The following is a 26,861-nucleotide window of genomic DNA, read 5'->3' on the forward strand; positions in this document are numbered from 1 at the left end:
GGGCCCCCTGGCTGGCGTGGAAGTGCCTGGATACTCAGGAAGAGCTACCAGCGTCTGGAGGCGGCCCCAGGGTGCAGGTGAGCCTCCGAACCAGGCAGCGGCGCGGGCGGTTGCAGGTGGGCAGATCCCGATCTGTGTGAAGGTGGAGCCCAGGACGCTGGCGGGCAGATGGGAGGTGGAGGCGAAAGAAAGAGGCTGCAGGAGGAACCCAACGCTTCGGAGGAGCCTCAGGTATCTGGTGGCCGTTCCTTTCCTGTTACCACAGACTTCGTGGTTTCAAGCAGCCCCCGCTTTCTTAGCTTGCAGTCTGTGGGTCTGGGCTTAGGCTGGAGTCAGGCGGCAGCTGGCCACGCTCTGGTCTGGAGCTCAGGGTCCCCTTCCAAGCTGGCTCCTGTCGCTGGGAAGCCGGGTGTGGCACTGAGGTCCCTGCCTCCTTGTGGTGTCACTGATGGCTGCTCCCTGCTTCTGGGGGTGCTCATATTCCTTCTCACGCCCCCCGCCCCGTCTTCAAACCAGCATCGGCACCTTGAAGCCTTCCCACGCTTGGACCTCCCTGACTCCCCTCCTGTCACCAGCCACAGAAAACTGTCCTCTTTTCAAGGCCCCCGGGACTAGGTCAGGCCCACTTGGGAATTAGTGTTAAGCTCCACTCTGCCGTGTAAACCGGCCCGACCTTGGGAGTGGAACCTATGCAGAGGCACCAGTTCCAGGGGCTGGCGCAGGGAAATCTGGGAGGGCACATGTTCTTAGAATTCGGCCTAAACTGGGGTGCTTAAAATAAGGGCACGACTGACACGCAGTGGCCTCCTGGTTCTTTTGGTGCAGGGTGGATGGCGTTTAATCCAGGACTGGAGAGGCACCTGGGGAGTAGGCGGTGACAGAGGGGCAGTGTGAGGGCTGGGCTCCTGGGCCCTGCAACACTGGGAGGCGGCAGAGAGGAGGGATGCACAGAGGCTCACGAGGGGCTAGTGGGAGGGGCAAGTGCAAGGGTTGGGCAGGGCAGAGCAGGGCCCACAGAGTTTGGCCCAAAGCCCCCAGTGGCTTGGTGAGGAGAGGAGGGTGGAGGATGGGCTGGCAAGCCCATAGGTACATAAAGGCCTCAGGAGGCCAGCATGGTGACTCATGACTGTAATCCCAGCACTTTGGGAAGCTGCACTGAAAAGATCGCTTGAGTCCAGAAGTTCAAGACTAGCCTGGGCAACATAGGAAAATCCTGCCTCTACCAAAAATACAAAAATCAGCTGGGCATGGTGGTGTGTGCTTGTTGTCCCAGCTGCTTGGGAGGCTGAGGTGGGAGGATGGATTGAGCCCGGGAGGCTGAGGCTGCAGTGAGCCATGATCACGCCACTGGTGGAGAAAGAGTGCACCCCAGGAGTTTGAGACCAAGAACAGCAAAGGAACTGTGGCCACGGGGGTGTGGGAAGGTTTTGGGGTATTTGCTAATGTGAAAGGAAAATATGGGGACCCCAAAATCACTAAGCCAAAGTGAAAAGTCAGGCCGGGCGCGGTGGCTCACGCTTGTAATCCCAGCACTTTGGGAGGCCGAGGCGGGCGGATCATGAGGTCAGGAGATCGAGACCACGGTGAAACCCCGTCTCTACTAAAAATACAAAAAATTAGCCGGGTGTGGTGGCGGGCGCCTGTAGTCCCAGCTACTCAGAGAGGCTGAGGCAGGAGAATGGCGTGAACCCAGGAGGCGGAGCTTGCAGTGAGCCGAGATTGCGCCACTGCACTCCAGCCTGGGTGAGAGAGCGAGACTCCGTCTCAAAAAAAAAAAAAACAAAAACAAAAAACAAAAAACAAAGTGAAAAGTCAAACTGGGAACTGCTGGCAGGCAGACCTCCCTCCAATCCTATTTCTAAACAAGACAGCTACAAAGATTAAAAAGCTACATACCTCCCACACAAATTGCCCACAAGGAAATTCCTTGTGGTCTGTTACTGGTGGAAGGTGCTCCCCACTCCCTGCTTCGAGTTGTCCCACCTTTTTGGACTGAACCAATGTGTTTCTTTTTCTTTTTCTTCTTTTCTTTTTTTTTTTGAGACAGAGTCTCACTCTATTGCCCAGGCTGGAGTGCAGTGGTGCAATCTCAGATCACCGCAACCTCTGCCTCCCGGGTTCAAGCGATTCTCCTGCCTCAGCCTCCCAAGTGCTGGGATTACAGGCGCCTGCCATCATGCCCAGCTAATTTTTGTATTTTTGTAGAGACAGGGTTTTACCATGTTGGCCAGGCTGGTCTTGAACTCCTGACCTCAGGTGATCCACCCACCTCGGCCTCCCAAAGTGCTGGGATTACAGGTGTGAGCCACCGTGCCCAGCCTTATGTATTTCTTTTTTTTTTTTTTTTTTTTTTTTGAGATGGAGTCTCGCTCTGTTGCCCAGGCTGGAGTGCAGTGGCACGATCTTGGCTCACGGCAAGCTCCGCCTCCCGGGTTCATGCCATTCTCCTGCCTCAGCCTCCCAGTAGATGGGACTACAGGCGCCCACCACCACGCCCGGCTAATTTTTGTATTTTTAATAGAGACGGGGTTTCACCGTGTTAGCCAGGTTGGTCTCGATCTCCTGACCTCATGATCGGCCCACCTCAGCCTCCCAAAGTGCTGGGATTACAGGCGTGAGCCACGGCGCCCAGCCGGCCTTATGTATTTCTTAAATGTGTTTGATTGGTGTCTGTGTCTCCCTAAATTGTATAAAACCAAGCTGCACCCCAGCCACCCGGGGCACATGCTCTTAGGACCTCCTGAGGGCTGTGTCATGGGCCATGGTCACTCATATTTGGCTCAAAATAAATCTCTTCAAATGTTTTACAGAGTTTGATTCTTTCCGTTGACATGTTACTGGTGAAAGGTATCTGAGTTACTGGCAGCGAATCCTTACAGGTCTGCGGCAACCTCAATTCTTGCCTCCTCAGAAGAATTTGACCAAGGGACATAAGCAGAAGGAGAAACTGAGGTAAGCTTCAGAGCAGGGGTGAATGTTTATTAAAGAGCTTCAGAACAGGACTGAAGGGAAAGAAAGCACACGTGGAAGAGGGCCAGGTGGGCAACTTGGGAAACCAAGTGCACGACAATCTATACGATTTTTCTTTTCTTTTTTTGAGATGGAGTCTCGCTGTGTCCCCCAGGCTGGAGTGCAGTGGTGGGATCTCGGCTCACTGCAACCTCCACCTCCTAGGCTCAAGCGATTCTCCTGCCTCAGCCTCCTAAGTAGCTGGGATTACAGGTGCATGCCACCACGCCCAGCTAATTTTTTTGCATTTTTAGTAGAGATGGGGTTTCATCATGTTGGCCAGGCTGGTCTTGAACTCCTGACCTCAAGTGATCTGCCCACCTCGGCCCTCCCAAAGTGCTGGGATTACAGGCATAAGCCACTGCACCTAGCCCAATTTATACAATTTTAATCATGTTGACCATAAAATATAATTTCCATAAGCCTTTTATAACCTTTTATTAAGGACTGGGTTAATACTCCAAGAAAATCTTGTTAATTCGACACAGAGGCCCATGTGCTGGTCTTGCATCCGTGTGCCTTCAACATTAATGGTTAACTTATCTCTCAGAATCACCCCTTACAATCTCACACACCCACCTCTTCCGCGATAGTCCCTGGGCCTTCAGGAACTGAACCGTTTTAACTGGTTTTGGTTTGATTTCTGGCCCGTGTCTCAGGAATGCAGTTTATTTTGATTGGCATCTTCTATCGGGTCTGAGGATGAGGCTTTAACTGCTGTCAGTGTTTAAGATTTCGCAGGACTTTGGCTAGTGAGGGTGGCTCATGCCTGTAATCCCAACACCTTGGGAGGCCGAGGTGGGTGGTTGGGAACTCCTGAGGTGAGGAGTTCGAGACCAGCCTGGCCAACATGGTGAAACCCTGTCTCTACGAAAAATACAAAATAGCCGGGCATGGTGGTGCGAACCTGTAGTCCCAGCTACTCGGGAAGCTGAGGCAGGAGAATCACTTGAACCCAGGAGGCACAGGTTGCAGTGAGCAGAGATCGCACCACTGCACTCCAGCCTGGGTGACAGAGTGAGACTCTGTCTCAAAAAAAAAAAAAAAAAAATTTAGCAGGACTGGGTGTCCTTTTTAGACCCAGGAGTCAAAGCCCTGTAACTTAATGGCATAAGGACTTTAAAAGCACATACAGAAAATTACACAGATGTAATAACTTTAATTTAAAAACATTTTAATCTCAGTTTTTCTAAGCAAATCACAACTTAGGAATTATTTCAATAAAGTGTAAAAAGCCAGTTACCCAAAGGCAAAAGAAAAGACCTTCTGCAATATGAGTGCTGTTCCCTATGGGGGAGTCCACTTAGATCACCTGCAAGGCAGAACTCGTGACAAGGTACTTGAATTAGTTACACATAGTGTAGCAGGACGAGTGGCAGACAAAACTCCTCAGACACCGGATTAAAGAAGGAAGAGGTTTTTATTCAGCTGGGAGCGTCGGCAGACTCGCATCTTAAGAGCCGAGCTCCCGGAAAAAGAAATTCCTAGCCCTTTTAAGGGCTTACAACTCTAAGGGGTCCACATGAAAAGGTCATGATAGATCAAGTGAACGTGACTGGGGGCTACATACATCAGCTGACAGAACAAAAAGTTTTACAGTGCTTTCTCATACAATGTCTGGAATTTGCAGATAACACCAGTAGTTTTGGTCAGGGGTTAATATTATTATTATTTTAACCACCAGGGCCAGGTGGTGGCGCCAAGGTCGTCTAGCTATTTATCTTACTTCTGTTTCTTTCCAAGTTTTTGCTTTCTCCCTTTTCTCCTGTCTTACAAACTAGGGAAAAGCGGAGGTGGGGGAGAAGCTGAGAAGGACAACAGGAGAAGTAGTGGTCTCATTCCATAATAGGAAGAGTGTTTCCTGGGTCATAAGTGAAAATTTTTGGATCCATATAACAATTTAAAGCAAGCACACAGAATATTATGTTGGAAGGAAACATGTCCTTTAGAGCTCTAAGACAAAACATTTTCTAGCATCAGGCCACAATAAACAGAACCTGAAGAATAAAAAACTTACAAGGGTTAAACACTAGTTGAAGGACAGAGTTATTCTTTCAGGCCTATTAAAAGGGGAGAGAAAGCTGAAAACAGAGAGGTGCAATGAAGTTGAACTTTGCATACAAAAATAATAATGTCATGTAACTTTATTAAGAGTAAAGCAATACCTTAGGAAAATTTCATTGTTCAAACCAACTTTTTAGGAAGTTTTTAAATATCAAAACCTAATCTCTAGAAAGACCATTATAAACAATTTCCCTTTAATTATGACAACTATAAAAGTTTTTTCCATAAATCCTCTTCTATGATTTACACAGACCATTCGTGACATGTTTGGACTTTCTGGTTTGTCCTGAACATCCCTCTTTCATAAACAACCAGTCATTTTATTCTAGGACAAAAATTCACCAAACAAGATTCTTTCTCACATAAAATTATTTTTCTCTAAGCTTTTTTTTTTTTTTTTTTTTGAGACAGAGTCTTGCTGTGTCACACAGGCTGGAGTGCAGGGGCATGATCTCGACTCACTGCAACCTCCGCCTCCCGGGTTCAAGCAATTCTCCTGCCTCAGCCTCCTGAGTAGCTGGGATTACAGGCATGTGCCATCATACCTGGCTAATTTTTATATTTTTGTAGAGATGGCATTTCACCATATTAGCCAGGCTGGTCTCGAACTCTTGACCTCAGGTGACCCAGCTGCCTCGGCCTTCCAAAGTGCTGAAAAAGATTACAGGCATAAGCCACTGCACTGAGCCAACTTTTTTTTTATACTAAAAATGCCTCTTTATTTTTATAACTCTTTTTTTTTTTTTAGACGTAATTTTGCTCCGTGTTGCCTAGGCTGGAGTGCAATGGTGCGATCTCAGCTCACTGCAACCTGTCTCCCAGGTTCAAGCAATTCTCCTGCCTCAGCATCCCAAGTAGCTAGGATTACAGACATGTGCCACCACGCCTGGCTAATTTTGTATTTTTAGTAGAAACGGGGTTTCACCATGTTGGTCAGGCTGGTCTTGAACTCCTGACCTCAGGTGATAACGCCCACCTCAGCCTCTCAAAGTGCTGGATTACAGGCATGAGCCACTGTGCCCAGCCTTTTTTTTTTTTTTTGAGACGGAGTCTCACTCTATTGCCCAAGCTGGAGAGCAGTGGCACGATCTCGGCTCACCACAACCTCTGCCTCCCGGGTTCAAGCAATTCTCCTGCCTCAGCCTCCCAAGTAGCTGGGATTACAGGCACCCGCCATCAAGCCTAGCTAATTTTTGTATTTTTGTAGAGACAGGGTTTCACCATGTTGGCCAGGCTGGTCTTGAACTCCTGACCAGGTGATCTGCCCACCTCAGCCTCCTAAAGTGCTGGGATAACAGGTATAAGCCACCACTCCTGGCCATGGCCTTTTATAACTTTCTTTACATCTCTCTTATTTCCTGGTTCCCTTTACCTTGTTTTATACATAACCTTTAAATAAGCTTTAAATTACACAGAAATTGGCTGGGTGCGGTGACTCACGCCTGTAATCCCAGCACTTTGGGAGGCTGAGGTGGGCGGATCACCTGAGGTCAGGAGTTCGAGACCAGCCTGGCCAAAATGGTGAAACCCTGTCTCTACAAAAATACAAAAATTAGCTGGTCATGATGGCGGGTGCCTGTAATCCCAGCTACTCGGGAGGCTGAGGCAGGATAATTGCTTGAACCCAAGAGGTGGAGGTTGCAGTGAGCCAAGATCACACCACTGCACTCTAGCATGGGCAACAGAGTAAGACTCTGTCTCAAAAAAAAAAAAAAAGGCAGGAGAATCACTTGAACCCGGGAAGTGGAGGTTGCAGTGAGCTGAGATTGTGCCACCCACTGCACTCCAGCTGGGCAATAGGGTGAGACTCAGTCTAAAAATATATATATATAATCATAAAAATTACAATAAATAAATTAGGCAAAAATTATTCATCTTTCAACAAGAACACACATTTTTTAGAAAGAATGTTCTCTTAGTATATTTTTAATTGAAAAATACCTATTTAATGAAATATCTACTATTTAACTTAATATTAAACTTTAAGTTCTAAATTATGGCATTTGTCTACAAGTATGTATCCCATTACATATACCTAATTATTTTATATTAATAGTTTACCTGCATTATTTATGAAAACTATGATAGTCATCATTTAAGGTTATTTCCCTATCAACCATTTTATAGCCTGTGAATTTCAGGTATTTAGGTAAGTAGAAACCTTAAGATTAAATATATGGTTATTTTACTAAATAATTCAAGATTTAACTGTTTTCATTAAAACTATATTAACGTCTTATTTATCAAAAATTACACAAGCAGGAAAACTTACCCAAGCCGAGATCATTCTGTGTTGGGCTGGGTTTATAGTTTAATGAGCTTTATGCCAAATGTTGGCACCGTTTATTATTTGGCAGGGATAAGAATGAAATCTCGTGATCAATAAATGCAAATAGAAACACATATGCTGGCTGGGCACAGTGACTCACACCTGTAATCCCAGCACTTTGGGAGGTCGAGGCGGCAGATCACCTGAGGTTGGGAGTTTGAGACCCAGCCTGACCAACATGGAGAAACCCTGTCTCTACTAAAAATACAAAATTAGCCGGACGTGGTGGTGCATGCCTGTAATCCCAGCTACTTGGGAGGCTGAGGCAGGAGAATCGGGTGAACCTGGGAGGTGGAGGTTGCGGTGAGCCAAGATTGCACCATTGCACTCCAGCCTGGGCAACAAGAGCGAAACTCCATCTCAAAAAAAAAAAAAAAAGTATGCCGACAATTCATAAGACTATTCTAATATCACCTTACCAAAATTTTAAAACTAGTTTATTAAAGATTTTACTTAAGTCACATGAACTTGAAAAGCATTTCGGTTATTATTAATTTATGAGTACTCTATAACTTTAAGCCAATTTCGTACCTGTGGCCAAAAACACATAACAAAATACATGTATGTACACATAAACACACACATACACACTCATACAAAGCTCCTATAGCTTTTACTTTAGAACTCTAGCCATGCGATATGAATACAAACTCACTGGTTTGCGGGAACAATAACAAAAAGAAATGGTTGGATGCAAACAGTGGATTTTATCTCAGTAGAAAAGTAACAGCAGACTTAAAGCAGGGAAAACATAGCAGAGAGATAGAGAACTTAGGAACTTTGGCTGGGTGTGGTGGCTCACGCCTGTAATCCCAGCACTTTGGGAGGCCGAGGCAGGCAGATGACCTGAAGTCAGGAGTTCAAGACCAGCTTTGCCAACATGCTGAAACTCCGTCTCTACTAAAAAATACAAAAATTAGCCTGGGCATGGTGGCGGGTGCCTGTAATCCCAGCTACTCGGGAGGCTAAGGTAGGAGAATCGCTTGAAACTGAGAGGTGGAGGTTGTGGTGAGCTGAGATGGTGCCATAGCACTCCAGCCTGGGTGACAGTGCAAGACTCTGTCTCAAAACAAAAGAAAAATAAAAAAAAAACCCACTTAGGAACTTGACAGTTGCAGGCCGACCCTCAGGCTCTGCATTTTCCTTGACATAATTGTGCACAGAAAGACCATAATATGTCCATTTTGTACAAACAAGATCGTGTCAGGGAGCGAGCACAGAAACCAAGATTGTGACAGGGAGCAAACAGGGAAACCGAGAGCGTGACGGGGGAGCAAACAGGGAAACCAAGAGCGTGACGGGGGAGCGAACACGGAAACCAAGAGCATGGTTTTGTTTTGTTTTTCTCTTTTGCATCTGTGAAGAATTTTAGGTAATTCAGAAAGTCCTTGTTCCCCATAATTTGGAATTCTCGTTAGGATTTGACCAAGGCAGGTAGAGTGGGTCAAATCTAATGGGAGAAAGACCGGAAAACATTTTTTTAAAACAGATCCCAACAATATCATTACTGAGACTCTAATGGTAAAGAGAAATTGAGACCAGCTGGTTGTGAATCGTAACTTTAGCCAAGATGAAAACCCAATTAAGCTACTTACCTAGGAATGGGTCTCAGGCTGAAGACCGCCATCTTCCATTCTAGAAGCAGGGGAAAACTCAGATTTGCCTTCCCTGTTGAAAGCGAGCTCAAACTCCGGAAAGGAGCTACCTGCCTTCCATCGTCATGGAAGCAGGAAAACGTGCCTTCCTTGTTGGAAGTTGGAAGTAAGTAAAACTCCAAAAAAAGGAGTTGTGTTACAAGAAAGGGGTCCCGATCAAGACCCCAAGAGAGGGTTCTTAGATCTCGCACAAGAAAGAATCAGGGTGAGAACATAAAGGGAAATAAATATTGTTAGGAAAGGAAAAGAATAAAAGAATTGGTTACTCCGTAGACAGAGCAGGCCTGAGGGCTACTGATGGCCCATTTTTATGGTTACTTTTTGATGATATGCTAAACAAGAGTGTATTATTCATGCCTCCCCTTTTTAGACCATATAGGATAACTTCCTGACGTTACCATGGCATTTGTAAACTCTCATGGTGCTGGTGGGAGTGTAGCAGTGAGGACGACCAGAGGTCACTCTTGTGGTCATCTTGGTTTTGGTGGGTTTTAGCTGGCTTCTTTCCTGCAACTTGTTTTTAATCAGCAAGGTCTTTATGACCTGTATCTTGTGCCAACTTCTAGTCTCATTCCGTGCCTTAGAATGCCTTCACCGTCTGGGAATGCAGCCCAGTAGGTTTCAGCCTCATTTTACCCAGCCCCTATTCAAGGTGGAGTGGCTCTGGGTCACACACCTCTGACAGTTGTACAGAAAAATAAACTGCAGATCTCAACCAAATTTTGGGAGATCTGGGATTCTCTGGAGGGAGGGAAGCTCCCAGTCTTCAGCAAATGGTCCTATTGGTTTGAGCCGTGAAGAGAGCTCAAGCTGGTACCAAGCACTGATAGATCTGTTGAAGGTCAGGTCACCTCCACTCAGAGTCCTTTCTTTTTTTTTTTTTGAGACAGAGTCTCGCTCTGTCGCCCAGGCTGGAGTGCAGTGGTGCAATCTTGGCTCACTGCAAGCGCCACCTCCCAGGCTCACGCCATTCTCCTGCCTCAGCCTCTCCGAGTAGCTGGGACTACAGGCGCCCACCACCACGCCCAGCTAATTTTTTTGTATTTTTAATAGAGACGGGGTTTCACCGTGTTAGCCAGGATGGTCTTGATCCCTTGACCTCGTGATCCGCCCGTCTCAGCCTCCCAAAGTGCTGGGATTACAGGCGTGAGCCACCGCGCCCGGCCTCAGAGTCCTTTCTGTTGGTTACCAAATTGGTAAACCAAAACGTATCTGAGGCTGGGTGCATGGCTCATACCTGTAATCCCAACACTTTGGGAGGCCGAGGCAGGTGGATCACCTGAGGTCAGGAGTTCCAGACCAGCCTGGCCAACATGGTGAAACCCCGTCTCTACTGAAAATGCAAAAATTAGCCAAACATGGTGGTGGGTGCCTGTAGTCCCGGCTACTCAGAAGACTGAGGCAGGAGAATCGTTTCAATGGTCTGGAAAGATGGGACAATTCAAATCGGGAAGGGGGCTTCTAGGTGATAGGTAAATAAGAGACAAATGTTTGCATTCTTTTGCGTTTCTGATTAGCCTTTAATTGAATACACAATTTATAGGAATCGTCACTTATGCCTTAGTCTGGCTTAGTGGAACAATAGAGCAAAGGAACCATCAGCTGTGCGTTTGTCTCGCCGGAGCAGAGGGAGGACTCTTCAGTTCTGCCTGTCTTTTGTCCACAAGGAATTTTCTTGTGGACAAATTTTGAGGGAAGGACATAGCTTTTTTATGTTTGTAGCTATTTTATTTAGGAATAGGATGGGAGGCAGGTTTGCTGATGGAGTTCCCAGCTTGACTTTTCCCATTGGCTTAGTGATTCTGGGGTCCTGAGATTTATTTTCCTTTCAGTTTTGTTAGTGCAGCCATCCGTTGGCTCTGTTATCCAGGCTGGAGTGCAGTGGCACCATCTCAGCTTAATTGCAGACTCGACCTCCTGGGCTCAAGCGATCCTCCCACTTCAGCCTCTTGAGTAGCTGGAACCACAGGCAGGGGACACCACGTGATATGGTTAGGCTTTATGTCCCCACCCAAATCTCATATTGAATTGTACTCCCCACAATCCCACGTGTCAAGGGAGAGACCAAGTGGAGGTAACTGAGTCATGGGGGTGTGGTGCCCCCATGCTGCTCTCACGTAGTGAATTTGTTCTCAAGAGATCTGATGGTTTGCAAAGGGCTCTTCCCCCTTCGCTCGGCACTTCTTTCTGCCACCTTATGAAGGTGTCTTGCTTCCCCTTTGACGGCCACAATGATTATAAGTTTCCTGAGGCCTCCCCAGCCATGTTGAACTGTGAGTCAATTAAATCTCTTTCCTTTATAAATTACCCAGTCTCGGGCAGTACTTTATAGCAGTGTGAAAACAAACCAATACACCACGCCTAGCTAATTCCTTGATTTTTTGTAGATGGGGTCTCGCTATGTTACCCAGGCTGGTCTCAAACTCCTGAACTCAAGTGATCCTCCCACCTTGGCCTCCCAAAATTCGAGGATTACAGGCATAAGCCACCATGCCCAGACCCAAAAGGGGTACTTTCTACTATTTAAATAGTGACAGCTCTGCCAGTGATCATGGCTCTTTGTGACAAAAATATTAAACAACATAAAGGAAAAGAAAAAGGTGGCTGGGAGTCACAGGCTGAGGGCCTGCCTTGACAGGCGTGTCCTCAGCATCTCCTCACTGTCTCTCTGCGGACTTCCTGGTACATGTGGGCCTGAGGTCTCCATCCTACCACAGCCCCAACAGCCCACAGCCCCAGGGTTGGCCCCACGAGTCAGGATGAGTGATGAGGGGGTGGGTAGGGCCATAGCAGTGTCCTGCCTGGAATCTCAGCTGTGCACAAACGCACCCAGGCTGCTCCCAAGTGAAGGGGCTCAGCTGTGAGGCAGAAAAGCTGAATGCACTTTTTGTTTTTAATTAAAGAGAAGCTTTTCTTCCTTGACTAGGTAATACATATGTATGGGAGGTAATTCCAAAGGAAAAAAAGATGGACATGGAGTCTTCTAGCCTGGCCTGAGCCCCAGCCACCAGGGCACCACCCAGAAGATAGCCCCTGGGGATCCAGCCATAGATACACTGTACGATACATAGCACTTAATGTCTTTTTTTTTTTTGAGATGGAGTGTTGGTCTGTCGCCAGGCTGGAGTACAGTGGCTGGCGCTATCTCAGATCACTGCAACCTCTGCCTCCCAGGTTCAAGCGATTCTCCTGCCTCAGCCTCCCAAGTAGCTGGGATTACAGACATGCGCCACCACGCCTGGGTAATTTTTGTATTTTTGGTACAGACAGGGTTTCACCATGTTGGCCAGGATGGTCTCGATCTCTTGACCTTGTGATCCACCCACCTCGGCCTCCCGAAGTGCTGGGATTACAGGTGTGAGCCACCCTGCCTGGCTTAATGTACTTATTTATTGAAGTCAAAACATAGAATGCCCTGAAAGGGAGCACACAAAACAGATTCAACACCACCATTCAGATCAAGACAGTGATGGTCTGGGAGACTGCCGTGCTGCCCAATAGCCATTCTCTGGCATGGTGCCCCTCTGCCTAATCTGAGCTTTCCATCTGTGGAAGCAGTCGTTACTCCTGTTTGGCTTCTCTCCCAAAACGTTATGCTTGTGGGACTCATCCATTTGTTTGTGTGCAGCAATGTTTGCCCATCTCATCTCACAACAGTGTGCCACTGTTGAATATACCCACCTCCAGTGTCCATTCTCCTAGGGACAGACATTTGGGTTGTTTTCAGGTTGGAGTTTTCACTGGGTGCAGTGGCTCGCGCCTGTAATCTCAGCACTTTGGGAGGCTCAGGTGGGTGGATCACAAGGTCAGGAGTTCAAGAGCAGCCCGGACAACATGGTGAAACCCCATCTCTACTAAAAATACAAAAAATTAACTGGGTGTGGTCACGCATGCCTGTAACCCCAGCTACTCAGGAGGCTGAGGCAGGAGAATTGCTTGAACCCGGGAGGTGGAGGTTGCAGTGAGCCGAGATCGCACCATTGCACTCCAGCCTGGGCGACAGAGCGAGACTCTGTCCCCCCAAAAATAAAAGTTTTAAAAAAAACAGAGAGGGTTGAATCTCTAAGTTTAAATAAAAGGTTGTATTTGGGTGTAAGAAGTAGGACTGCAATCTGGGACATACATACAGACCATGGTGGTCTCTGGTATGTCCAGAGAATGAAGAGAAAAGGTTAGGGTTTTATTAGGGAAAGTGTAGGCTACACAAGTTATTTTGAAAGAAAGCATATTGGAGCTGGAAGTGTCTTATAAGAGCTGGTGAGTTTTTATTTTTCATAGTTTTAAATTCTTTTTTATAGAGACAGGGTCTCACTATGTTGCCCTGGCTGGTCTTGAACTCCTGGCCTTAAGTGATCCTCCCACTTCAACCTCTCAGAATGCTGGGATTACTGGCATGAGCCACTGTGCCTGGCCCTGAGCTGGCGAGTTCTGACTGGCAAGTGTTGCTAGTTGCTAGGTAGGACTTGTAATCTGGGAGTTAGCTAGGCTCTTGCAGTTTTGGATTGGGCTTGTGAGGCCACGTGTCAGGCAAGTGTTCTTGTATAAACAGCTAGCTGTCCTTGTGTGACTTGTGTAGTGACCTGTGGTTTGGAAACATCTCGTGATGGTTCTTGTAACCAGGCAAATCGTACAGGGGAGACCTCCCTTCATGCCCTTCCCCAGCTCCACTTAGCCAGGGGATTGTCACAAGTGATTCCATTTTGAATCTGACAACTTTCACAAGGCTACTATGAACAACCCTGTTATAAATTTTACTGTATAAATCTTTCTGTGAACATATGCATGCCTTTCTACTGGGCACATCCTGACAAGCAATGCTAAGTCATAGGCTCGGTGTGTGCCCAGGTCTAGTAGATCCTGCCACATACATCTCCAAAGTGATTGTCCAGCTCACCACTTTCTTGTTCTTCTAGGTTGTTTTGGCTCTTTTTGGCACTTTGTATTGCCATAAAAATGTGAGAATCAGTTTGTCAATTCCCATAAAAGGTTGGTATTTTGACTGAGATTGCTTTGAATCTGAAGATAAACTCCGAGACCTCTGATATCTTTACAGGAGTAAGCCAGATGCGTGGTTTATTCCTCCATTTACTTAGATTTCTCTCAGCAATGTTGTGTAGTTTTCTGTGTAGAGGTCTTGCATATTCAATGTTAGATTTATCCCTAGGTGCTGATGTTTTTAGTGGTTTGCAAATGGCATCATTAAAAAAGTATTTTATAATGGTTTCTGGCTTTTGTTTTTTTTTTTTTTTTGAGATGGAGTCTCACACTGTCGCCTGGGCTAGAGTGCAATGGCATGATCTTGGCTCACTGCAACCTCCGCCTCCTGGGTTTAAGCGATTCTCCTGCCTCAGCCTCCCAAGTAGCTGGGATTACAAGTGCCCAACACCATGCCCAGCTGATTTTTTGTATTTTTAGTAGGGACGGGGTTTCACCATGTTGGCCAGGCTGGTCTTGAACTCCTGACCTCATGATCCGCCTGACTCAGACCCCAAAGTGCTAGGATTACAGGCGTGAGCCACCACACCTGGCCGATGGTTTCTTATACATACAAATAGAATTGATTTTCCTGTATTGGCTGTATTAAAAATTAAAAATCCAAGACAAGTTAAATGTAACTGAGTTTAATTAAGCAGAGAAAACATTCGTGTACCTGGGAAACAGTCCAGACTGAAAATGGTTTAGAATGCATCACCCAGCAATTTCTGCAGGCTATATTTATAGCCAGAGAAGAGGAAATGACATACAGAAATAACCTGATTGGTTGCATTTGGTGTTTGCCTTATTTGGTCATGTTTTGGCAGCCTTCAGCCTCTGACTGGCTGAACATTCAGCTGCTATGATTGGCTGAGACTCAGCTGCTTATTACAAACCCATTCATCCTCTTAGGTTAGTATACAGTTTGTTTACACATTAACTTTTTATTAATTTGAACAATTTATCTGGGGATTCCCTCTCTTCATTTCTTCCTCCCTCCTTTTCTCCTTCCTTCCTCCATCCCTCCCTGCCCCCCTTCCTTCTTCCTCCCTCCCTCCCACCTCCCTTCCTCCTTCCTCCCTCCCTTCTTCCCTCCTCCCTCCCTCCCCCCTCCCTTCCTCCCTCCCTTCCTCCTTCTCTTCTTCCCTCCTCCCTTCCTCCTTCCTCCCTCCCTTCCTCCCTCCCTTCCTCCTTCCTCCCTCCCCCCTCCCTTCCTCCTTCCTCCCTCCCTTCCTTTCTCTCTTCCAAGACTTTTTCTTGACAGAGTCTTGCTCTGTCACCCAGAGTGACAGTGGTACAATCATGGCTCACTACAGTCTCAACCTCCCAGGCTTAAGCAATCTTCTTGCTTCAGCCTCCTGAGTAACTGGGACTACAGGTGTGCATCACTACACCTGGAGTCTTGCTCTGTCACCTAGGCTAGAGTGCAGTGGCACAATCTCTGCTCACTGCAACCTCCACCTCCCTAGTTCAAGCGATTCTTCTGCCTCAGCCTCTGAAGTAGCTGGGACTACAGTTGCGTGCCACCACACCTGACTAATTTTTGCATTTTTAGTAGAGACAGGGTTTCACCATATTGGCCAGGCTGGTCTTGAACTCCTGCCCTCATGATCCGCTTGCCTTGGCCTCCCAAAGTACTGGGATAACAGTTGTGAGCCACTGCGCCCGGCCCATGTGGCTAATTTTTAAAATTTTTTTGTAGAGACAAGGTCTCACTATGTTGCCTGGTCTGGTGTCAAACTCCTGGCCTCAAGTGAGCCTCCTGCCTTGGTCTCTCAAAGTGCTGGGATTATAGGTGTGAGCCACTGTTCCCAGCATCCTTGGGATTTCCTACATTCAAATTCCAACTTTCTGAAATTAATGGTAATTTTAGTTCATTTTCAAATCTTCATACCTTTTCTTTTTCTTGCCTTCTTACAATAACTAGGTCCTAGAGTACAACGTTGGGTAGAAATGAGTCAGAGCAGAGATGAGTCAGGAGATGAGGAATCTTTGTCACTTTACCGGTAATAGGAGAAAGCTTTATCATTTTCACCATTTCACTATTCATTTTAGTATTTCCTGTGGATTCTTTTTTTTTTTTTTTTGAGACGGAGTCTCGCTCTGTCACCCAGGCTGGAGTGCAGTGGCGCGATCTCGGCTCACCGCAAGCTCCGCCTCCCGGGTTCACGCCATTCTCCTGCCTCAGCCTCTCCGAGTAGCTGGGACTACAGGCACCCGCCACCACGCCCGGCTAATTTTTTGTATTTTTAGTAGAGACGGGGTTTCACCGTGGTCTCGATCTCCTGGCCTCGTGATCCGCCCACCTCGGCCTCCCAAAGTGCTGGGATTACAAGCGTGAGCCACTGCGCCCGGCCTCCTGTGGATTCTTGTAGATACAGATGGTCTCTGACTTATGATTGTTTGACTTACGATTTTTTGACTTTACAATGGTGCAAAAGCAATATGCATTCAGTAGGAAGCATACTTCCAAATACCCATCTGGCCATTCTGTTTTTCACTTTCAGTGGTGGTGAAAAAATTGAAAGTAGAGTATTCAATGAATTACATGAGATAGTCAATATTTTATTATAAAATAGGCTTTGCATTAGATGGTTTTACTCAACTGTAGGTTAACCTAAGTGTTTTGAGATGTGTAAGATGGGCTAGGCTTAAGGCATGTTTGGTAGATGTATTAAATGCATTCTCAACTTATTTTTGATATTTTCAAATTACAACGGGGTTTTTGAGACATAATTTCATCCTAAGTGGAGGAGCATCTGTATATATTTGTTTAATTTTACTACAGTATACACCAATATCTGTCATTACTAAGTATATATTTAAGTTTACTTACAGTATGTTCAAGTATGTGGTAAGATGTAGTAGACTACAGTAACGTTTGGTTAGGTGTGGTGGTGTGTGCCAGTAGCCCAAGCTACTTGGGAGGCTGAGGCGAGAGAATCACTTCAGCTGGGGGAGGTCAAGGCTGCAGTGAGCACCACTGCACTTCAGCCTGGGCCACAGAGCAAGACCTTGTCTCAAAATAATAATGATAATAGGCTGGGTGCAGTGGCTCACACCTGTAATCCCAGCACTTTGGCAGGCTAAGGTGGGCGGATCACTTGAGGTCAGCAGTTCGAGACCAGCCTGGCCAACATGGCGATACCCTGTCTCTACTAAAAATACAAAAATTAGCCAGGTATGGTGGCGGGTGCCTGTAATCCCAGCTACTCGCAAGGCTGAGGCAGGAGAATCGCTTGAACTCACGAGGCGATGTAGGGTCCAGCCCCACAGGGTCGGTGGGTCTCTCCCTGTGTGCAGCAATGAGAGAGTGTAGAAATAAAGACACAAGACAAAGAGATAAAAGAAAAGGCAGCTGGGCCCGGGGGACCACTACCACCAATGCGCGGAGACCGGTAGTGGCCCCGAATGTCTGGCTTCGCTGTTATTTATTGTATACAAAGCAAAAGGGGCAGGGTAAAGAATGTGAGTCTTCTCCAATGATAGGTAAGGTCACGTGGGTCACGTGTCCACTGGACAGGGGGCCCTTCCCTGCCTGGCAGCCGAGGCAGAGAGAGAGAGAAGACAAAGAGAAAGACAGCTTATGCCATTATTTCTACATATCAGAGACTATTAGTACTTTCACTAATTTACTACTGCTATCTAGAAAGCAGAGCCAGGTGTACAGGATGGAACATGAAGGCGGACTAGGAGCGTGACCACTGAAGCACAGCATCACAGGGAGACGGTTAGGACTCCGGATAACTGCGGGAAAGCCTGACTGGTGTCAGGCCCTCCACAAGAGGTGGAGGAGCAGAGTCTTCTCTAAACTCCCCCGGGGAAAAGGTGACTCCCTTTCCCGGTCTGCTAAGTAGCGGGTGTTGTTCCTTGACACCTTTTGCTACCGCTAGACCACGGTCCGCCTGGCGACGGGCATCTTCCCAGATGCTGGCATCACCACTAAACCAAGGAGCCCTCTGGTGGCCCTGTCCAGGCATAACAGAAGGCTCGCACTCCTGTCTTCTGGTCACACCTCACTATGTCCCCTCAGCTCCTATCTCTGTATGGCCTGGTTTTTCCTAGGTTATGATTGTAGAGCAGGGATTATTATAATATTGGAATAAAGAGTAATTGCTACCAACTAATGATTAATGATATTCATATATAATCATATCTAAGATCTGTATCTGGTATGACTATTCTTGTTTTATATTTTATTATACTGGAACAGCTCGTGTCCTCGGTCTCTTGTCTCAGTGCCTGGGTGGCTTGCCGCCCACAAGGCGGAGGTTGCAGTGAGTTGAGAGCATCACACCATTGCACTCCAGCCTGGGTGACAGAGTGCGATTCTGTCTCAAAATAATAATAATAATGTCCTCCAGGGAATTGTCTTCTCTTGTCCACACTGGCCCTAGGCTTGGCCAGATGTGTCTTGGCCGCCTGGACATTGGCACATGTGAGCAGAGCAGAGGAAAGTATAAAAAGAGTCCCTGTATTGGTGCCGCCGGAAGTTCTCCTGCCTGGGCTGGCCTTCCGGAGGATGACAGAGCAGAGATGAGTCAGTCATCCCTGCCAAGACCCAAACGCTTGAGTGAGCTCAGCTGATGCCTCATGAGACACAGCATGCTGACCCCAGCCGAAACGCCAACCACAGAAATGCCAGCAAGTAAAAGGCTGCCTTTTGAATCTGCTAAGTTTGGGAAAGTGTGTCACACAGCAAAAGGTCACTGATATAGAGGTGGGTCTCCTCCTTAATACTTTTCTTTTTTCTTACTTTATCTATAGGCTAGCCTTCCACATGTATTTCTCTAGATTTTTATATGTGTATTTACTTATTTTTTGAGACAGAGTCTCACTCTGTCGCCCAGGCTGGAATGCAGTGGCGCAAGCATTCCAGCATTTCCTGATTCAGCATTTACCACTGACCTTGGCGCATCCGCACCTGCGGATTCATCTGAGGATTCCCCCACCACTACCAGCACTTGGTTCTCAGCTGCAACCACGCCTGCCGGGCCTGCTGCAGGCGCTCAGAGTCAATGATTGCAGGTTCTTGTATCCTACTTAAAACCTTTTCCACTAAGACATTTAAAACACGTGTCGCCTGCTTTCTACTTTCACGTTACGTTTCTTACATGTAAACCTAGGAAGTCTTTGGAGATAACCCCGGTTTCTAGAGATGCTTGGATAGACCTCGGAGCCCCGGCCGCCCGGGAACTGCCGTGCCCGGCTCCTCCCGACCCCGGCACGGACGCCTCGGCAGAAAAGTTGAGCCAGGCAGAAGCGAGAGAGGACCAACACCTACCAGGCTGCCCCGCCACGCCCGCCCGAGGGCCCCACGTGGTCCCCAGGCGCAGGCGCGTTCAGTTCAGGGCCAGACGCGCGGAGACCTGGGAGCTGACGGGGCGGGGCCGGACTGGGCGCGGGGAGACCTGGGAGCGGGGGGGGCGTGGGCGTGGCGGGGCCGGGAGCGGGGACAGGGGCGGGGCAACCAAGGGCGCGCCCGAGCCCCAACGGCCGTCGCCGCAGCGCGGGAACACGCGCCACAGTTGCCCCGCCCGCGTGGGTTTGAACAAGAGGCCCCGCCCCCGGCCCGCGAGTGGCCAATCAGCGGGCGCAGCGCGCGGAGAGCGCAGCGTCGACCCTTTGTGGACGCCGAGTGGCGGTCGCACGCCCCGCCCCGCGCCGGCGGGCGCTCCTCCCTCAGCGGCGGGAAGCTGGCGGCAGCGGCGGTGGCGGCGGCTGAGCAGAGGACCCGGCGGGCGGTCTCGCGGGTCAGGTGAGCGGGCCCGGCGGACCGCGAGGGCGTCTACGGCGGCGCGCACTTTTGTGCTGCAGGGCGCGGAGGAGCCTGGGGGCGGTGCGGGGAGTTTGTGGCTCCTGGCTCTGGGTCCGGGGCGGAGGCGGCGCCCGGGACTACCGCTGGGACTACCGCTGGGGCTGCCGCGGCGCCCTCGCCGCCCTCCTGGGCGCTGGTTCCCCCGCGGGGTGGCCGCTGCTGAGGGGGCCCGGGGAGCAGAGGGGCCCGGGCCGCCGTCTGCGTTCCTTGCGGAGCGCGGAACTGGGGCTTTGCCGAGGCCTCCGGGCGGCCCCACGCGGGAGCCGTTTCACGAGGGCCCGGCTGGGGTACGCAGCGGCGTTTCCCGTACCTCGGCTCTAGTTGCAGCGGAGGGAACGCCAGGCGCGCCCCGCGACGGCCGCCCCCGCCCTGCCCCGGGCCAACCCGGCTAACCGGGCCAGGGCGCGCCGCAGCCCCCTCAATTGGAACCCGGCCGCGGAGAGGGCCGAGGATGTGGGAGGAGGCCCAGACCCTGGGCGGGTCGGCTATCGCCGTCTTCCCTGGGCTCCTCCGGCGGTCCGAGGTGGGACTAGCGAAAGTCCCCGAGACACTTGGAGAAGTCAGAGGCAAAAGCTTCTCGTCCCGCAAACAGGATCGTCCTGACAAAGGCTCCGACAGCTTGCTGGAATAGAGGGTCTCCGCTGCCTCGCCTCTCCTGTGGCCTTCGTGTGGGACGCGCGAGACGGCAGGACCCAGATAACCGTTCTCTCAAAGTGAGCCACAGAAAAACATTGCCTGTTCACAAAACTTAGGTTTTATAAACTTTGTACGTACAACCACTCTTTCCAAGTGTCACCATGTTTTATGATTAGGCTGGAATTCCAGAATACAAAGTGAGTTACACCCTTTTTCTAGGAAGAGTGGTAGGCTTTATCTTGGAAAAGGGGCTAGGAAGTTTCCCTCAACTTGCCACTGGAACGTTTTCAGGGAAAAGAAGGGGTGTGTATCGTTCCAAGTAACAAAAGTACCTGCAATTGGCTGGGCGCGGTAGCTCACACCTCCCAGCACTTTGAGAGGAGGCCTAGGCGGGTGGATCACCTGAGGTCCCCAGTTCGAGACCAGCTGGCCAACATGGTGAAACCCCGCTCTACTAAAAATACAAAAATTAGCTGGGCCTGATGGCGCATGCCTGTAATCGTAATCCTAGCTACACGGGAGGCTGAGGCAGGGGAATCGCTTGAACCCGAAAGGCAGAGGTCGCAGTGAGCCGAGATCGTGCCATTGCACTCCAGCCTGGGCCACAGAGCGAGACTCCGTCTCAAAAAAAAAAAAAAAAAAAAAAATACCTGAAATTAACATAGTAATTGTTCATGAACAGCCTCCAGCAGACTGTAGTGGAAGGTGGAGCTCCCACTCAGGACTCAAGACTGCAGACCTTGCTCCTCTTCTCCCTGTTTTTCCGATAAAGTATTTCAACGCTTATCTGATGTGTGAGAAATGGAAATTGTTGATGATTTGCTTAAAAACCCGAAACTTCGAAGTGGCTGCAAATCCAGCTGTGAAGGTGACAGGTTAGGTCAGAGTTGATTCTGTGCCCAACCGTCCCAGCCGTACTGATCAGAATCTGGGAATCTGCGTTTTCAGCCAGCCTCCTAGTATTGCTCAGCCACGAAGGTGTGGCCACTGCTGCTGTAGTGAAGGACCCGTCCCCGAGCTGTACTCTGCTTGCCTGGGCAGCACTGCGGGGCTGCTGCCTGCTGGCCTCTGCCTCAGTGGGCTTAGGTTGCTGTCTCTCTAGTGGCCTGTTGGCTGTTCCACTTGCCATGTCGGACATGTCCTCAGTCCGTCTGGCCCTCTTCGTTTTTCTCTGTCTGGTCGGTGCTTGGTTTAGAAGCCTGAGGGCAGTGCTGGGAGTTGACTGAGGGCTTGGCTGTCCCGGTGACACCCTGTGGAGTTGGGATTTTAGGCATTTAACTAGATGTGTAGAAAGAGCTTCAGAACTGAGCAAGGGGCCAGGCATGGTGGCTCAGCCTGTAATCCAGCACTTTGGGAGGCCAAGATGGGCAGATTGCCTGAGGTCAGGAGTTCGAGATCAGCCTGGCCAACATGGTGAAACCCCGTCTCTACAAAAAATACAAAAATTAGCCGGATGTGGTGGTGCGTGCCTGTAGTCCCAGCTACTCAAGAGGCTGAGGCAGGAGAATCGCTTGAACCTGGGAGGTGGAGGTTGCAGTGAACTGAGATTGCATCACTGCACTCCAGCCTGGGGGACAGAGTGAGACTCTGTCTTAAAAAAACAAACAAAAAAAATTGAGCAGGGAGCTAGGCTCCACAGCCCCACCGGTATGGTATAGGGCCCTTCCTCATTCCATATTAGAAGGAGTTAAGCAGCCTCAGGCCAGAGTCACACAGGAGGCCCTCAGGGAGCCGGGCCCAGCCCAGGCATCCCTCAGGGCTAGTTAAGACCATGCTCTTGCTGACTTTGTCTCAAACACAGATATAACCCAATTCAGGGGTGATCCTCACAGGCAAACTTCTCCAGGCCCAACCTTATCCTCTTCACTCCTGAACACATGTTCTGGGTGACAGCTCTTTGGGGTCACGTGACTGTAAAAAGCACTTGTGAGCTTTACTCTTTTTTGTATTAATAATAATAAATTTGTCAGCATTTTAAAATATTGGGTACAACACAGAATTAACAGCTGCTGGAGATTTGGAACATTGGACAGGAATGATTTGAAGTGACTGAACAGGGATAGTCTCATGGTACCAGAATGGGATCTGTGCCTGGGATGAGATGCAGTGGAGGATGATGGGGATTCTCTCTCGTCCCTTGTAGGACTTGTGTAACCCAGGCACATCTACGCAGGTCCCTGGGTTACACAAGTCCTACAAGGGGCGAGAGAGAATCTTCATCATCCTGGAGGATTCTTTCTGGCCCCTTGTAGCATTTCCCACCCCGATGGTGGCTACCCTTCTGTGTTTTCACAACTTAGATTGGCTTTGCCTGTCCTGAAGTTTCATTCAGATCAATAGAATCCTACAGTAAATACTTTTGTGTGTGTCTTGCTGCTTTTATTCAGCATAATGTTTTGAAATTGATCCATGTTGCATAAATCATTGAGGTATGTTGCTGAGTTGCATTCCTTTGTCAGAATACACCAGATCGTGTACATTCAACTTGTTTTAAGTGTTTTTTTTTGTTTGTTTGTTTTTCGAGACGGAGTCTTGCTCTGTCGCTCAGGCTACCGTGCAGTGGCGCAATCTCTGCTCACTGCAACCTCCGCCTTCTGGGTTCAAGCAATTCTTCTGCCTCAGCCTCCCGAGTAGCTGGGACTACAGGCATGTGCCACCACACCTGGCTAATTTTTTGTATTTTTAGTAGAGATGGGGTTTCATTGTGTTGGCCAGGATGGTCTCAATCTCCTGACTGGGTGATCCACCCGCCTCAGCCTCCCAAAGTGCTGGGATTACAGGCATGAGCCACTGTGCCCGGGCTGTTTAAGTCCTAAAAGAATGCTTGTGGCTGGGTGTGGTGGCTCACTCCTGTAATCTCAGCACTTTGGGAGGCTGAGGTGGGCGAATCACTTGAGGTCAGGAGTTCGAGACCAGCCTGGCCAACATGGTGAAACCCCGTCTCTATTAAAAATACAAAAAATTAGTTGGGCGTGGTGGTGCACGCCTATAATCCCAGCTACTCGGGAAGTTGAGGGAAGATGAGGCAGGAGAATCGCTTGAACCTGGGAGGTCGAGGTTGCAGTGAGCCGAGATTGCACCACTGCACTCCAGCCTGGGCGACAGAGCGAGACTTCATCTAAAAAAAGAAAAAAGAATGCTTACAACTGAGAGTGATGAAACTAGGCCAAGGACCCCCCCTCCAGGAGCCTCTCTGGAGGCTCACACCTGCTGGTCCTGTCCTTGAATAGACAGAAAAAAGGTTCCCCCTGTTCTCTGAATTTCCTTTCAGTGTGATAGATCTCATTGCCTGTGCATTTAACACTCCTAAATTTTATATTTCTTCGGCATTTATCCAAGAGAAATGAAAAACCAGTGTTCATGCAAAAACATGTTCTAGAACGTCCATAGCAGCTTTACGTGTAGTAACTCCAAACTGGAAACAAGGAAAAAAGCCCCCTTCAACTGGGGTGTGGTGACACTCTGCTCCATCTGTGCCTCCAAGTCCTACCCTGTTGTGAACTATTGACACACAAGAGTTTGCAAGGATCTCAAGAGAATTATGCTGAGGGAGAAAAGCCAACCTCAGAAGGGTGCTTGCTGTGGGATCCCATTTATGCCACATTGTTGGGCTGACCCAGAGCTGAAGGGTGGCATGGCCAGAAAAGGGCCTACACAGGGAGGCCAGGGTGTGTGGTCCTGGCAGAAGAGCAGCTGTGGAACAGGATAGGAACACAGACGTGGAGCTCAGTGGAGGAGGGAAGGAATGCTTAGCTGTGGGACTCAGGGACTTGGCAAAGCAAGAGGAAGCTTTACCAGCAGATGTGCAGAAATTAGTGCAGGAGAAAGTTGGTGGAGAGTTCCACCTTCTTAGGATGCAGTTTGATAATGTTTATCAAGCCTCTTAAAAATGTACCCGCGCATCACCCTAGTAAGTAAAGAGTCGAGGCTAAGGAAGCCAAATGCTAGAAATACCAAAGCACCTAAAGTTAGAAACTGGTATCATTTGTGATTGGGAAAATTGTCAGTAGTGTGAAACTTCCCTCCCTTGTGCAGACAGGAAAGTGCTGGGAGAAACGACTGGAAAGGAGGAACCCAGGTGGTGACTGTGTTTTTCTGAATCGATGGGATCCTGGGAGAAAATCTGTTTTGTGGTTTTTGATGCTCTTCCAGATTGTCTACGGTGAGCTGTGGAAATAAGCAACCAGGTGAGAACAGGCAGAGGCTGTTTATCCAGAGCTTCCCCTAGCAGGGGTGTGGCCCTCCTCCCTCGTGATTGGTAGAAACTCACAGGCAGGCGCGGGAACAGGAGAGCTTTATGGTGGAAACCAGGGAAGCTCAGGAATGGCTGATGGAGGCTGCTGACTTGGGGGACTGGGGTGGCCAGTTAGAAGTGGGGCTCCTGGCCTGGCACGGTGGATCACACCTGTAATCCTAGCACTTTGGGAGGCCAAGGTGAGTGGATCACCCGAGGTCAGGAGTTTGAGACCAGCCTGGCCAACATGGTAAAACCCCGTCTCTACTGAAAATACAAAAATTAGCCCGGTCTGGTGGTACACACTTGTAATTCCAGCTACTCAGGAGGCTGAGGCAGGAGAGTCCCTTCAACCTGGGAGGCGGAGGTTGCAGTGAGCTGAGATCACGCCACTGAACTCCAGCCTGGGTGACACAACAACAACGAAAAAAAGAAGTGGGGCTCTTGTGAGATGGCTTACAACACGTTTGGCTTTCTCTGGTTGGTCCTAAATTGGAAGCAGGAACAAAAACTGGAGAGGTTGTCAGTTACTAATCATGTCCTGGCCATTTTGGGCTGCTTGCTATGGAAATGATTGTTTAGCTTCCTGGATTGTTCTAGAGAAAGCAGCCAGGCTTCCTGCAGGTCTGACTAGGGCACCCTGGCTTCCTGGCCGGTTACTGTAGGCAGAGGGCTGGTTTCGGACTGATTGCCGCGGATAATGGCTGAGAGTTCTGTTTCTGTACGTGGTTCCGCAATTGTTTGTTGGTATATTCCCTCGCTCAGAGCAGATGTTATTAGGCTGATTTCCGACGGTCACATATTGCTAGTGCTGCCCTTAGGACTGCTGACAGCACCAGGCCAAGCACTGAATTCATCCTCTTAAGATCCCCAGTGGGAGGCTTCTAGTATCCATATCTGGCTTTCAGAGAAGGGTGGGAGGGTCTGTCGTTGGGTTTGGACTCATGACCTGGCATTTCTAAGGACTCTCAGAGGAAAGGAAAGTGGGACCCGGAGGGTCCTAGGAGCTTGGGACAGCTTCTTGAGCTGGTTCCCAGTGTGGTTGTGGGTCTTCTTGGCCTGTCCCATTGGTATTCTCGTTCCTTCTGTGAGTTGCCCTGATCGCCTTGGTCAGTCGTGCTGACCTCCTGTAGGCCCCACATTATGGGGGTTGTGCTGCTGGGTTTCCAGAGTCAGGGGAGGCAGCCAGGGGTTCTTCTGTCTGTAAACTTGGGCTTAATGCATGCTGTTGAAGAGGGTTTGGTTTGGGTCCTAAATTAATCCATTGTTATGCAGGTTTGGGATTGAGATAGGGTTGAAAGAGAAACTAAAAACCTAAAAGGTATAGTGACTTCCCACAGAGGAGCCCGTGGGACTTAATCTTTTCCCCAGTGCAGGGTGTCCTTTGTAGTCTGACATAGCCTTATGTTAATTCTCTATATACTTAGCAATTTTAAGCCAGTGATTTAAACAATGGATTGGGATGAAAACCTCTGAAAAGGTAAATTTGTGGCTGACACAGAGAACTTGAATATTTACCAGAATTAATAGAAATGTTTAAATGTGTTTTGGTGGTAAAGTGTCCTTCATTTAGAATTTGTTGAGAAGCTGCTGTATGCCCGTGAGTGGCGGTGCACAGCCTGAGGGTTGTGCCTGTGGTGACACTTGCATGCTGCTCTGGGGAAATGGTTGCTGTAGAGGAAATAAGCTAGGGTTATGTAAGTTTTCTTTTAATTTTAATTTTGAAATAATTGTAGAACCAGGGGAGGTTGCAGAGCAGTGTTCAGGAGGTCCCATGTGCCCTTCCTCTGCTCCCAGGGTTGGCATCCTCGTAGGAGGCACAGCCAGGCCCCAGGTCCATGTGATCACACGGCTGCTGCAGGCGCATGTGTGCGTGTCCGGTGCCGTGCAGTCAGAGTAGAACCACCCCCACAGCCCAGGAGCAGAAGGGCCTCTCACCCCCAACATCTCCCTGCGCAGGTTCCTTTCTAGCCGTGCCACCCCTCAGCTCTGGGTCAGCCCAACAATGTGGCATAAGTGGGATCCTGCAGCAAGCACCCTTCTGAGGTTGGCTTTTCTCTCTCAGCCTAATTCCCCTGTAGAAGGATCCGTCCTGTGTATCAACAGTTCATTCCTTTCTATTGCAGAGTAGGATTTGGTGGC

The 26,861-nt window shown here is 48.9% G+C and overlaps 1 protein-coding gene across 5 annotated transcripts in view; it reads left to right on the plus strand.

Moving 5' to 3' along the window:
- The window catches only part of CDCA4 (cell division cycle associated 4), a 30,904-nt gene continuing 4,043 nt past the window's right edge, over window positions 1–26,861 (plus strand). Inside the window, exons 1-3 of one of the 5 annotated variants that reach the window (XM_063645461.1) lie at window positions 1–77; window positions 2,811–2,952; window positions 18,396–18,751. The gene's annotated coding sequence lies outside the window, so the exon portion shown is untranslated. Of the gene's footprint in view, window positions 232–2,810; window positions 2,953–18,395; window positions 18,752–19,599; window positions 19,790–20,441; window positions 20,563–24,143; window positions 24,673–26,861 lie in introns of those variants that run through there. The other 4 variants (XM_063645460.1, XM_055287978.2, XM_063645459.1 and 1 more) reach the window with 4 other exon arrangements.

This window comes from Symphalangus syndactylus, chromosome 8 (genome assembly GCF_028878055.3).
Source record: "Symphalangus syndactylus isolate Jambi chromosome 8, NHGRI_mSymSyn1-v2.1_pri, whole genome shotgun sequence".
In the NCBI taxonomy this organism is placed as follows: Eukaryota; Metazoa; Chordata; class Mammalia; order Primates; family Hylobatidae; genus Symphalangus; species Symphalangus syndactylus.